Source organism: Condylura cristata, unplaced genomic scaffold, assembly GCF_000260355.1.
Source record: "Condylura cristata isolate star-nosed mole 26May11 unplaced genomic scaffold, ConCri1.0 scaffold00008, whole genome shotgun sequence".
In the NCBI taxonomy this organism is placed as follows: domain Eukaryota; kingdom Metazoa; phylum Chordata; class Mammalia; order Eulipotyphla; family Talpidae; genus Condylura; species Condylura cristata.
Genome location: NW_004567109.1, coordinates 55,073,952 through 55,088,223, shown reverse-complemented (window position 1 = coordinate 55,088,223; position 14,272 = coordinate 55,073,952). Strand labels below are relative to the sequence as shown.

Here is a 14,272-nt window from a genome sequence, read left to right as displayed (position 1 = left end):
TGAAGTTTTTGTTATAATTATGTTATATAATTTGTAATATATAATTACAGATGCATATTGCAGCTAATAAAGCTGGTAGAGGTCCTTGTTTTCTGTTTTTTTTAATATATATTTTAATAAAGTCAAAGGATTTTGAGAACCACTGTTGACATCATAAACTTAGTTTGCAGCTTGAGTGGGTGTGTGTATATGTGTGTTTGTGCACAAAAGCAAGAGTTGAGTTATGAACTAAACCTTGGAAGGCACTGACTGGAGAGAAAATCGTGTCAAAGTTTTGCATGTGAGTGTTTTTTGTTGTTGTTTATTTTTAAAGATTTATTTATGCATACAGGAACTGGGGTACAGGCCAGAGGTGCATGGGGTGAGAGGATTCACCAGAGACAGAGTGGGATTGAGATTATTGGGCCTGGGAATGTCCAAAATTTTAACAAGTACTACTCTCTACCCCTCAGATAATTCTGTTGTGTAAATAAGTGTTTTGTGTTTCCCTTTTTGGGGAGCAGTTCTTTATTGTCTCTTGATTACAAAGGTAATTTAAACAAAGGCCAATAAAACTTTGCCTTTTTGGGAACTCTCCTGCACTGCTGGTGGGAATGCAAACTAGTACAACCACTATAGAAAACTGTCTGGAGGTTCCTCAAACTCCTAAACATGGAGCTTCCCTACGACCCAGCAATCCCACTCCTAGGTATCTATCCAAAAGACACAAAAACACTGATTGAAAAAGATACTTGTACCCCCATGTTTATTGCTGCTTATTTACAATTGGAAAAACATGGAAGCAGCCCAAATGCCCAAAAGTAGATGACTTAGAAAGATGTGGTACATATATACAATGGAATATTACTCAGCAACCAAAAAAGAGAAACATGTCTTTTGCAGCAACTTGGACAGAGCTGGAAAAGATCATGCTTAGTGAGATAAGCCAGAAAGAGAAAGAAAAATACCGGATGGTTTCACTCATAGCAGGAGTATAATGGACCAGGCGAGAAAATAACAAAAATAATGAACAACCATATACCAGAGACATTCTGTGGGGGCGGAGTGGGGAATGGGATCAAAAACGGGGGGGAGGGGGAAGGGAGGGAAATGCATGGGACTATGGTGGTGGCACAGGGGTGATTTGGTGATGGGAAACCCGCGGGGATTACAATCGAGATGGAAAAAAAAATGTGCAAAATGATGTAAAAATAAACTTTGTAATAAAAAAAAGGTTAAAAAAAAAAACTTTGCCTTTTTGCCACGTAGGTAGGTTGTACAGGAGACTTGGAATTCTGTTGTAGCTGGTGATGGAGACTTGTCTAGAGAGGGACTTCACCCTCTGGAAGATCAGGCTCCACTATCATTTTTACTGACCATGGGTCGGGATAGGCTTGAGCCACAGAGATAAATGGTATTTCTCCATTGCACAAAACTTAGGTCACTTAGATGATACTATTCAGAGCTGGGGAGAACACAAAAGAAACACAAGTATACTACAACTGCACTGCTGATTATGAAAATTACATTTTGGCTGACGGTACACATGCTCTTCAGAATATGACCTTAGGAAAAGGAAATCCCAGTGTCTCCCTCCTGGGAACCTTTCATTCCAAGAGTGGGCGAGTATAGTGTTCTACCCTAATCCCCACTTACTAGTGATTGGCCACAAAACTTTCCAATCAGTAAAGACATTTTCAGCAAGTTGCAGTTACAAAAGATAGGTAATGAACATTGTAGAAAATTTATGACATATACATGTAGTAAATGTACAATGAAAATGTGTATAACCTACCTAGAATAACCCTTAGTACTTTGTTCTTTTCAGTATTTTGCTATATTTACCTTTTAATTTTCTTTTAATACTTAAATACTGCTACAGATCAGTTTAACACTAGGATTTGGTTAGTCTTGCTTATGAAAACATTTAGGGCCACAACAGGTTAGGATGCAGCAATGCAAACTAGCCACAGCCGCTTCAGTGCAAGTTCAACCCCCGCCCCAGGGGTGGCCCACATGGCGAGGCAGACCGCTCCTGGCCTGTCCGCTGCTCCCTCAGCAGTGTACCTGTTCTGTTCCCACTGTCTCTGGTGGGTTCTCACTGCCCTTCACCTCTGGCCTGAACCCAGTTCTGTATGCATGAATACATCTTTTTAAAAAAATAATTAGAAGCATGCAGATAAAAGGGAAAAATTAGGCCCTGCCACTCAGGTATGTTGTAGCTTGGATAAACCACTTTTTTTTTTTTTTTCAAAGTCAGACACAAAAGGTTTTATATATTAATCCTCATGAAAATTCTGCACAATCAGCACAGATACAGTCACTGCAGAATCTTTATTCCTTTTGTTGTCCAATCTCCAGCTCACTTTTTGCCAGCACTAACACTGGCCTTTGCAGTCCCTCTGACTTTCTTCATTCTGTTCTTGTGTCCCTTTCACTGTTTTCTTGAGGTCTTTTTCTTCTCATACAGGCCATGTTTTACAAGTCTATGTTTGGGTTCATTTTTCTTTGCATAATCCAAGGAATCATAAATCATGCCAAAGCAAGTTGTCTTGCCACCTCCAAAATGGAGGCGGTCTTGTATATTTTCGCTAGTTTTTCTCAAATTTCTGTCTTAGGTACGTACAGTAGCCTTTCCAGGGTGAAGGACATCAATGTCCATTTGTTTCGGCTGAAGCAGTTGATTGGTCATGAATTTCCTAGTCTGGATAGTTATCGTGTCACATTCATGATGGCAGCTCTTCAGGCAGCCACAGAGGAAAAGGAAGAAACCAATTTTAAGGATTTATGTAGAAGCAGAAGGCTTGCTTGGGAATGGAACTTGTATTTTTGTAGGGAATTCTTAAATTTAGCTAGGGACCTCCCTGATGGCACAAGGGCTTAAGTCTCAATGCTAGCAAGCTCTCTGCAGCCACTGCAGCACAAGTTTAACCCCTGGCCAAAGTATGCTCACACGGTGCCCCAGACTTCTGCCTCTTCTGGTACTCCCCTCAGCAGTATATTTCAGTAGATGTGCCTGTTCTGCTCCCCACTCATCTCTGGTGAATCCTCTCACCACCCCCAATCCAAGCACACCTAACCTACACCCCAAGTCTTATATGCACATATAAAAAGGTATTATTTTTGCTAAATTCTCCCTAAGCTACTTGTGTGAGTTCAATCAGTTTTAACAATCCAGATACTGAAATAAAAATACCTACTGTGGCATTTTTTGTTGCCACCTACTTTTTCTTTCTACCTTAATCTTAGTCTAGGTGTTCTTGATAGAAATGCGTTTGGAGTTAAATGTATTAACCCCTTTAAGGAGGCATTTAATGTAATTATACTTTCACCTAGCAGAGTAGAAGGCAATTTCACAGATGGGGTTTAGTCCCATCTTAGCAACTAGATTATCACATCCCAGGTTATATCAATAATAGAGGTTTATAGTTTTCTCGTTATTAGAATCTCAAATGCAACTTATTAATATGGCAAAATTGCTCTTATAAATTCAAAAACTGACTAGAAACTTTATACACTTTGAAAAAATACATTCTAAACTACAGGATGACTGACATAACATCTCTTGGGATGTGAAAAGCCCCATGCATAGATAAAGACACCCATCTCATTGAGAGTCAGTCATATTTAAAAGCTGGAGTGAGGGTGTGTTGGGCACAAGACTTTAACCCTTGTGCCATCAGGGAGACCCCAAGCTAATTTAAGAACTCCCTACAAAAATAAAAGCTCCATTCCCAAACAAAGCAAACCTTCCTCTTCTACATAAATCCTTAAATGTGGTTTATCAAGCTCTCACACATATATCAGCAAGTTAGGATTAATGTAAGGTCATTTCTATGAAGGCGCTGTCCTGTGTATGCTAGCCTCTTAAAAGTTAAAATCTTGATGAGTATAGCTCCTATGCAAGTATTCAAAACAGACGCAGAAGTAACTTTTCTTTGAAATCTGTTATTCCTCTGAATTTAGGTATTTGATTTTAGTATACTTAGACAAACTAAAAGATTTGTGCAGATTCACTTCACAGCAGAAATGAGACTAACTCGGGACTCTTAAGCAATTCAGTGCTCTTTTCCATTAAACGAATCTATTGAAGTTTCACAGCAGGTTGCCTTAAGATCAACTTCAGTTGTAGTTTTCAAATAGAATTACATTCAATTACTAAATGAACAGAATGCAATATTTGTATCTGGATTCTTGGGAGAAAGCTCCAGAGTTTTAGTTTTATTTTCTTACCTTGTTCATTTTTGTACAGTAATTGGTTCTTCCCTCAGTTCTCCCATCACCCTATCACCTTGAACCATCAACATATTCTTTTGTGTTCTTTCCTCCTGTTTTGAGAATTATTTTTAAATTAGCCCAGGTGATAAGGAGTTAATAGCTAGAGATGTTCTTCAACAGCTCTTCTTCTAAACTAAATGCTTCTTAAACTAGATGCTTCTTGATAGTAGGCTTTTGTGTTCAAAGCAACAAATGTACTTTGCCCAGGGTTGCCTTTGGTTTCTGAGCTAATTTTGTATCACAGGTGCAAGATTTACTTTTAATTATCAAGATGAACAGCTGAGGGGTCAGCCTATTCCCCATCTGGTCCTAATCCAGCTAAGAGGCCTCTGTGCCCCGTGCCTGTGCCTGTATTTCGTTGTCAATGGTGCTGCCTTTTCCTGTTACTGGAGTTTTAATCTCAATGCCAGGACATTCCCTGGTCCCCTAAACATCATATGCACTCCTCCCATATATTTACACACATTTCTTTCATTCATCTCAAAATTACAAGGTGTCACCACAAAAGAACCACTCAGCTGATCTGTGAATCAGCTGAGGCCCTGATAACATTCACAAACATCAACTTTTCATAATCCTCACTGCCCTGTCTCTGGTCAGGGGGGTATCTTTAGTTGTCATTCTGAGAATCTTAAACTCACATTTGATGAAAGGAGGGAAAAGGTGACCTTTCCTTCTACAGAGCATCAGTAGAGTTTTCATACCCTTTCTCAGATACGCAAAGCTTATGGTAAGCACTGTCATCATTTGACATGATAAGTATTTTTGGGACATATGAGAAATACCACTGGCTTGAAAATTACTTAAGAGTACTTAAAGCTCTTCCTGGTGGCCCAGCGGGTTAAAGCACAGCATTAAGAAGCTAAAACCACTTTGGCAAATAAAGTACCAGGCAAATAGATGCTTGTTTTTATTTATAAAGTTTCAGAGTAATGAATTGGAGCATTATCAATTTGAAAAGGTAATTTCAATTTTAAAAAGTCAGAGAGTAGTCATGGAAGAATTTGGAGAAATAGTATTTCAGGTCCCTCCTGATAGCATAAGGAGTTAAATATCAGCACTATGAAGCTATCTGTAGCTGCTTCAGCATGGGTTTGATCCTCGGCCAGGGAGCTGACCCACATGGCACAGCAGACCTCTCCTGTCTCATCCACTGCTCCCTTCAGCAGTGTATTTCAGTAAATCTGCCTGTTCTGCTCCCCACTCTGTCTCTGGTGAATCCTCTCACTCCCTGCACCTCTGGCCTGTACCCCAGTTCTTTTATGCATAAAAAAAAATCTTAAAAAAAAAGAAATAGTATTCAGGAAGAGTATTTTCAGAGAAGAACCTTTAAGTTGGAAAGATCTTAGTGTGTTTATGGGCTAGAAAGGAAGACATTGTGGCCAGAGGGGAACAGGACAGTGAGAGTGGAATGAGGCAGAACTGAGAGGTAAGTTGGAACACGTCATGCCTTCTGTGCCAGAAAAAAGGTGAATATTGTATAGTGAAAGAGGTAAGAAATCAGTGGAGGGCTTGTATGTTAAAAAGATAATCTAGTTGTTATAGGAAAAAAAAAGTAGAAGTCTTGAGAGACCAGTTAGATTATTCAGAAGGGAAAGATGGCAACAGCTTGAATTTGAGTGATATATGGGAGAGGGTAGGTAGGGGGACTTAGCATTTGGCCTTTTCTATATTAAGATTTACCTGAGTCCAGGCCATTTATGTGTAGGTGTAGAGTGGTCATGTAAGCAATTGGATACACATACCTAATTGTTTTTAGAAGAGAAGTGCTTGAAAATATGAGGCTAGAGAAGAATATGTTGATAGAGATAGCAAAGGGGCTTGATGAGAGCCCTGAGGAGATAGGGGGATCTAGAAATCAGCAGATAGGGGGATCTAGAAATCAGCAGAATGTATAGCTTGTATCACAAAATGCAGATATTGCACCAAAATATCTGGTCTCCCCTCCTTTGATAGTAGAAGAACACACAGAGATAAGTACCAGATAAAGATCCCCTGTGTCAGTAATTTTCGTAGCTATTTTAAGGCTAATGGCCCAAGCATGTAAGTGGCCCTATAAGGGAACTTCTGAGTCATGCAGTAAGGGGGATGTGTGCCTCCCCCCTCCTTTTCCCTCTTTCTATTGATTGATATACAGATGTGTTATAAACCTCTTGGACCATGTGGACTAAGGCACCTAGAACTATCAGAATAAAATGAAGTGAGTCTGAGTCACAAGGACAAAATTGTGGATAAAAGCAGTTACAACCACATCTCTTTTTTCAAGCCATTACTCATTTTGGTCTCTATTCCACATAGCAGAACCTGTTTCTAAATGAAAATACAGTCATACTCTGAACCTACAAAGCGAAGGGCCACACCATTAATCTTTATGCTAATACCCACAGCACTAAGTAGCTTTATTTTCTACCCAACCAGGTTAGACTGACACAATAAACTCGATGAAGTAGCCAGGGAGTGGAGTCAGTGTGTCAAGGAAATATTCTTTACCAAATTCATAAAAATGATCTTGAGGCGCATATGAGATCACATACGGGAGACTACTTAAGGTAGTCCATTACTTATACTTAAAGTATGACTATTGTACTTCTAAAAGAGAAGTTTGGTATTAATAATGTCACAAGTAGACAACAGCATCTGGTCAGATACCCACTTAATTTAAGAAGACAAACCCAGTGAGAAAAATAGACCTGGGTAGAAAGGAAAAAAACTGGCAAGGCCTAAAAAGTCACCAAAAGTAGGAACATGTAAACTGCCCCAGAAAATCTGGTACCAAGGTAGTAATCTTGATATCTTCGGTCTTCTGCTTACGCGTATCATGCCTGAGATACAGTGCTGATTATATAAAGTAAAGAGGTACCACCCCACATAATTATATTACCTTTAGTCATGCAGTATTTAATTACAATGAATACAACTATACATACCTGGCATGCACATGCACACAGGAAGAGAATTTAAACCTTATAACAAGTCTCTCCTCTTAACTATTTCTTTATTAATTTATATTTCAGCACTGTTAGTGCTGGTTTCAATTTCGCGTGCATTTCATTATGTGCACATCTCACTGTGCTATGTGATTCTAGAACTTTACAAATCACACATACACATCCAGGAAAAAGCGTGTGTGTGTCTCTAACATACTTCCTAAATGGAAGGCCAGTAGGTTTACATGTTTCAAAGCTGGGACACAAATGAACTCCTGTTTCCAATGTACCAATATAATGTCATACGTCTACAATTCAGAGAGCAATCAAAATTGGAATAAGAAAACACTTCAAGAAATAAATTCTCAAGTTAGAAAGAAGTAAAATTATTTGAAGACGGTATGGTCCTATATGTAGAAAATCCCAGGGAACTGAGAACATGAGCGGACACTGCAGTTGGTCCCTGCATCCTGCCCTTGTCCACGCAGCTTTCAGTCACGTCATCTAGTAACCATACATCAGAGTCAGCCTGGGACATTCAGACCACTGGTGTGGTAGACAGCGGTGGTAGCATTCTCAGAGGCTAATCTCTCTGACTATGGAGGAAAACACATGGTCCTTTTTATCTATTATCCTTCATCTTTGTGGGCCCTATGGAGATTATTGCTTTTAGTGAGCATGCAGAAGACCTCTGAAAACTAGGCTAAGAAGCTTTGGGCTTCACTATGGATTCAATTCACTCACCTGGCTTGGATCAACACCTCAGGCTGAGGCTCCCTGAATGTGCCCTGGCTGGCTGCTGTAACCAGAAGCTTGTCTCACGATTATGGTCTGCTGCAAGATGAGAGTGTCACCTAAAGGGGCCTTTATCATGGCTGACACAGGTTTCTTTCTGCAGATCATTACCAGTGATTTGCCTCTGAGGCATTCTGAGGATGAGGCCCTGTGACTGGTCCAGACATGGGAAGCCTGTCCCAAATGTGGATTACAGCAAGGAATACTTCTCCAAATACAACTAGGACAGCACATGAATGGCAAATTTTGGTTCTGGATCCCTACCTATGGACCAGCCTTGGTACCCTTTTGATAACCCAGGAAAGGCCAAACTTGCCCCTCCAAATCCCAGTCTGTTACCTGGTTGGGGGGAGAAAGCAGGCCAAGGTCTTCTCATGCTCCTACCTTGTAGCTTGGGCATGTTGACACCCCCTTGCTCTACCATGAAAGCCCACATAACCGGACACAGGCCTAAAAATAACTAATGTGTTAAGGATGTAAAAAAAAAAAATCCTAAAGTTTCAACTGAAAAAAATCTTGAAACTAATAAACAAAGTTGCAGATAAAAAACAACAAAACCCTAACAGCCAGCATAGAGAAAACTGTGCTTCTATTAATAACAAATCATCAGAAAGAAAAATTAAGGAAAATATCCTATCCACAATATCAAAACAGTAAAATATTTAGGAATAATTTTACCAAAGAAGTGAAGAAACTGTACTGAAAACTACAAGACACTGAGGAAAGAAACTGAAGACCCAAACAAATGGAAAGATGTTCTATGTGGATGTGTCAGAAAAATATTGTTAAAATATTTTTACTACCCAAAGCCTTTTACATATGCAATGCAAATTTCCAATGGCATTTTTCAAAGAAATACAAATAAAACCAAACTCTAAAATATTGAAAGTCAATTAATACTGAGAAAAGAACAAAGTGTCATTCTTCATCTAAAATGATACAACAAAGTTTTGCTAATTTAAACAGTATGTGACTAGATAAAAAAGACAGCCATGAGAAAGAAGTAAACCCTGCCATTTGTGATGACCAGTTAGACTTTGAATACATTATACTAAGTCAAAGACACAAAGACATGTTGCACAAAAAAGAGGAGGAAAGAGCTGAAAGTATTTGTGAGAAAGATTATAATGGATATAATGAATTTAAGTTTAAAGGAAGAAAAGTGTGGACTTAAAGGGTGAGGAGTAAATTACTGGTTATTGTTATAGTGAAAACACTACCAGCAACTGGTACCTACCATTGCATTCATTACCATGTTCTTCTGCCTCCACATTATTCTCATTGTTTTAATTCTGATTCAACATTCCCTTGCCTTAAAAAATAAAGATAACATTTTACTACAGTTATATGCATTCGATTTAGTTTTTAACTTTAAAAAAAGATATGCTATAGTAGTCTTTAAAAAGCTTTTAAAAAATATTGTTCCTTGTCACTGCAATTGGTTTTGATTTCTAAATATCTTATAGTGTAAGTATATATATAGTATATACTATATATAGTGTGTTATATACACATAGTATATGTATTACATGTACTATATATACTATATATATTATGCACATATAGTATATATTATATACTATATATATATATAAAATGAAAACCTTTCTTTTCCATTGCAATGTACAGAGAAATTTAAGAACTGACATTACATTAGATGGGATATTTCTACATTTACTTCAAGAGTTGTTTAACATCTTCCAATAATTTACTTTTATGTATCACATTTTGTTACATTTCTAGACATGCCACTGAATTCTGCATCTTCATCTTATAACCAGCATCTTGAGTGCACTATAATTGGCAGGAAATAGTCTTTTGAGTGGTTTACATAGACAATCACATCATTGTAAATAATATTGTTTCCTCCTATGAATCCTTATATTACTGAGGGTAGTGTTGAAAGTAGTACTAATAAGAACTGGGGATAAGCCAGAGGTGTGTGGGGGGCGGGAGGGTCAGAAGGTAAGACAGAGTTGGGAGCACAACAGGCAGATGTACTGAAATACACTGCTGAGGGGAGCAGCTGGTGAGACAGGAGAGGTCTGTTGCACCATGTGGGTCAACAGGTGTAGTTTCCCTGTGCTGAGACTTAGCCCCAGTGACTACCTTATTCTGAATTTTAAAAGGAATCCTAATGTTTCCTCATAGAGTGACACTGATTTTAGTTGTGAAAACAAAAATGTGCTTTTTTGTAAATGTCAAATTGAAATGAAATCAGTGGCTTGTTTTAAACTGGACAGTTTACACCATTTACATATATTGGGATTACTGATACATCTGGACTTTTTTCTATCATTTATATTTAGTTTAGATGATTTACATACACTATACTGTTAGTGACTATCCTTAGTATTTTATGATTTAAAGTTAATACTTCAATGCCTCAACTTCCCCTCTCTCTCAGGAATAGGTATTTCCCTATCTTTCCCCTAATTTTCTTACCACTCTTGTCCAGAATTTCTGTTGGCTTAAAAAGTCTTCTACTGGCTTGTTTTTCTTTTTTTGAGGAAAGAGGTGGTTTTACTGAAATAGGCTGCTGAGAGGGGCGGCAAATGGATAGCGGAAGTTATCTTTGAGTTGGTTTATTTTATTTTATTTGTTAATAAACTTGCTTATACCTTAGATCACCTTTCTGAATGTACTATCTTTTGATAGTAAAACCTCATTTCAAAATACATTTTTACTTAATTCATGAAACAATAATTTTACCTTCTGTAACATCAAGCTGACATTTTGTTTTCTAGTGCTATGAAAACAATATTCCACTGTTGATAGTCTTATCCCTTTACAATTTCTCTTTTGTTTCAGAATGTTCTCTTTTGTAATTTAATGTCACGACAGTGGTACTATGTAATTATTATTTCTTTTTTATTTGTCTTGTATGGAGAATACTTGGATATCTTTCATCTTTCAGCTACCATCTCATTAATGCTAGATCTCTTCCATTCTTTCCTCTGGGGCCTTCAGTCCACCTTTCATTTCTCTTAACCATATTTGCATATATCCTATTTCCTTATTTCTTTGTTTTGGTATTGATTTTTTTCAGAGATCTCTTCACATTTGCCAGTTATCTGCTGATAACCCTCCCCCTGAGTTTCACAATTGTTATTTTTCATTTTGGGATTTTAAAATATTGGCTGAAGAGTATTTAAGAGGGAGAGCAAAATGGTGGCAGAATGAAAATGCTGGGTTTAGTTCCTTCACATACTCAAAGCTAGGTTGTGGATGATCTGTAGCTAAGTGTTTAAAGAAGCACTCCCATCTAAATCAAAGTGAAGAAATACACAAAATAAACAAGGAAATAGACCCAGAAACGAAAAACACAGTAGCAGTTGCAAATTGATAATCACTGTAAATGTAAATGGACTGAACTCACCAGAGAATAAAGGGCGGCTGGATCTGAAAACAAAACCCAACTTAATATTGCGTTTAGAAGACCCATCTTAGTTCCAAAAAAAAAAATAAAAAAAACCAAAAAACAGGATCAAGACAAGTGGATGTATTAATGTTTTTGTGTCCTTTGGGAAGGAGCTGGAAGGGATCACGCTCAGTGAAATTGTCAGAAAGAAAAAAAGAACTATTAGATGGCTGCACTTATAGGAGAAATATAGAGGAACCAAGTAAACAATCAGGAAAAAAAAGACTAGCTATGCTAAAGTAAAACTCAAAATCAAAGGCAACTATAGATCAGAGATATCCTGTAAGGAGAGACATCCTGTAAGGGAGAAGGATTGGGGTGGGGTGTGAAGAGCACAAGGGGTTATGGTGATGATGCACGGGTGAACTGGTGGTGGGAATTTCATGGGGAAGCCATACGTTCATACGTTGTACAAAAATGAAGGATGATGTAATGAATATATATATATATATATATAAACAAGTAGATGGAGAACAATTCTATGAGCACATATGACCCCAAAGAGGGGCAGGGCAGCCAAACTTAGATAAAATAAACTTACAGTTAAAAGATAATAAGAGACAGGGATGGATAATACATAATGATTTAAGGGATCAACACATTCATCAAGATGTTAACACTTGTTAATATATATGCACCAAATGAAGGAGCACCAAAATATTTAATGCCATGATTAACAAAATCTAAAAACAGACATTGGCCTCAACACAATAGTGGTGGGGGACTTTAACACCCAATTTCAACAATGGATTGATCATCTAAATAGAAAATCAGCAAGGAAACATTAGCCTTAAATGAGGAATTAGACCAGATGTGCCTACATTACTGGGCACTACACTCAAAAAATACCTGAGCACAATCTTATCAAATTCACATGGCACATTTTACAGGACAGACCACTTGCTTGGTCACAAGTGTCAATATGTACATGAAGACTGAAATCATAGCCAGTATCTTCTCTAATCACAATGCAATCAATTACAGAAAGAAAGCAGGAAGCCAAACAATTGGCTTTAAACAACTTCTTTAAAGAAACTTCTTTAAAGAAGAAATGAAAAATTTACCTGGAAACAAATGAAAATGAAAATACTATCTTCCAGAATCTATGGGATGGAATAGATGCTGTACTAAGAGAGAAGAATATAACAATATTGGCCCACATCATAAGTAAACAGCCCAAGTAAATAATCTAACATTACAGCTTAAGGAATTAGAAAAAGAACAAATGAAACCAAAAGCCAGTGAAAGGAAATAGTGAAAATTAAAACCGTATGTTCAGCCATGATTCAACAACTGCACCCCTAGGAATCTACCCAAAGAATACAAAAATCCCAAATTTGAAGGAATATATGTACTACTATGTTACCAGAGCACTAGCACTATTTACAATAGTCAAGTTATGGAAACAACCTAAAGACCCATCAAAAGATCAGTAGATTAAGAAAATGTGGAACAGTACTCAGCTTTGAATTCTTGCCATTTATAACTACATGGGTAGGACTATAGAGAATTTTGCCAAGTAAAATAAGTCAGAAGAAGAAAAACAAATGCTGGATGAACTCGCTCGCAAGTGGAATATAGAGGGAAAATAATGGAACTGACAAAGTAAATCAAAACAAATCCTAGAAATATGACTGTAGAATTAAAGTTGCTAGAGGGAGAGGTTAAGTGGGAAGAATGCTGGAAAAGGCCCAAGAGCGTAGTCTAAAGGACTATGGATGCTTTGATGGGATTGCTGGTGTCATGATACACATCTGACGAGTTGTAAAACTATCCCACTAAATCATGTATAGCATTGTAAAATGTTAAAGAAAACAAATTTTAAAAAAAGATTGTTAATTTCTTTAAAAGTTCTGCCAATTCTGGTAATATTAGATGTATACTTACATTTTATACATAGCCATTATCTATTTTGTATTTGAGAATTTTAATATGTGCACTCTTTTGGAGAAGATATCTAAATTTACTGTTTTTGTTGGCTCTCATTAAGGAGGCTCCCGGTCTCATAAATTAGGTGATCTTTGCCAGTCTGTAACATTTAACTTTGTAGAAGTTCTAAGTTCCCGTCCTGTAGAAACTTTCCTTCAGAGAACATTTCATTCTCTGGTAGGTAGAGGTGCAAATTAGACTTCAAACTAGAGAATTTTAACACAATATAAATTCTATTGCTACTGCAAGGCTTACTGTCTTCAGAGTAGTGTTATAGGAATCCATCCTTGGCAATCCCATTTCTTCTGGGTGCTGCATTTCCAAAATCTTCTTGCCATTTTATCTTTTCCAACCTTCTACTCTGGTCTATTCTAACTCAGTTTCTAGTTCCAACTGCTACATATTCCCATCTTAACTATTGGGTGATGAAGCCATAGCTTTGTTCAGATTTATATACAAGTTTATTTGCTTATTGTAGGGTGATGGTTAGACACCACTCATACCTTTAATGAGATTAGCAAATAATTAAAATTCACATCTTATTAGAAGTGAAAAGTATGCAAAATTTCTGACACTTAGATGGTTATTTATAGTTTATATACATGTGCTTACAAATACACATATTTATATACCTATATACATATAAGGCAAATATTTCAGAGAAATACTAGACCTCAAAAGATGGTTAGGAAGAAAATAAGCACTGTAAGTTAAGATTATGATCCATGGATTGGCTTTGCCTTTTTGTGTTTTTCATACTCATCCTCACTTGCCTTGTGAAGATAGTAGCACCTGTAAAATTTTTGTGAGCTTTTAATCTGTAATGGACTTTCTCCTAGTCAACAGCTAATGGTAATTTCCACTATCACCTCAATTTACAGTATTGAGATAGCATGAATCATTTTATATTTCTAAAATATTTTAATTGCTGTTTTTAAAATAA

General features: G+C 37.2%; 1 pseudogene; it reads right to left on the bottom strand.

The window, feature by feature from the left end:
* Positions 1-2,341: 2,341 nt before the first annotated feature.
* On the bottom strand, positions 2,342-8,087 carry LOC101626785 (annotated as a pseudogene).
* Between the last annotated feature and the right edge of the window lie 6,185 nt (positions 8,088-14,272).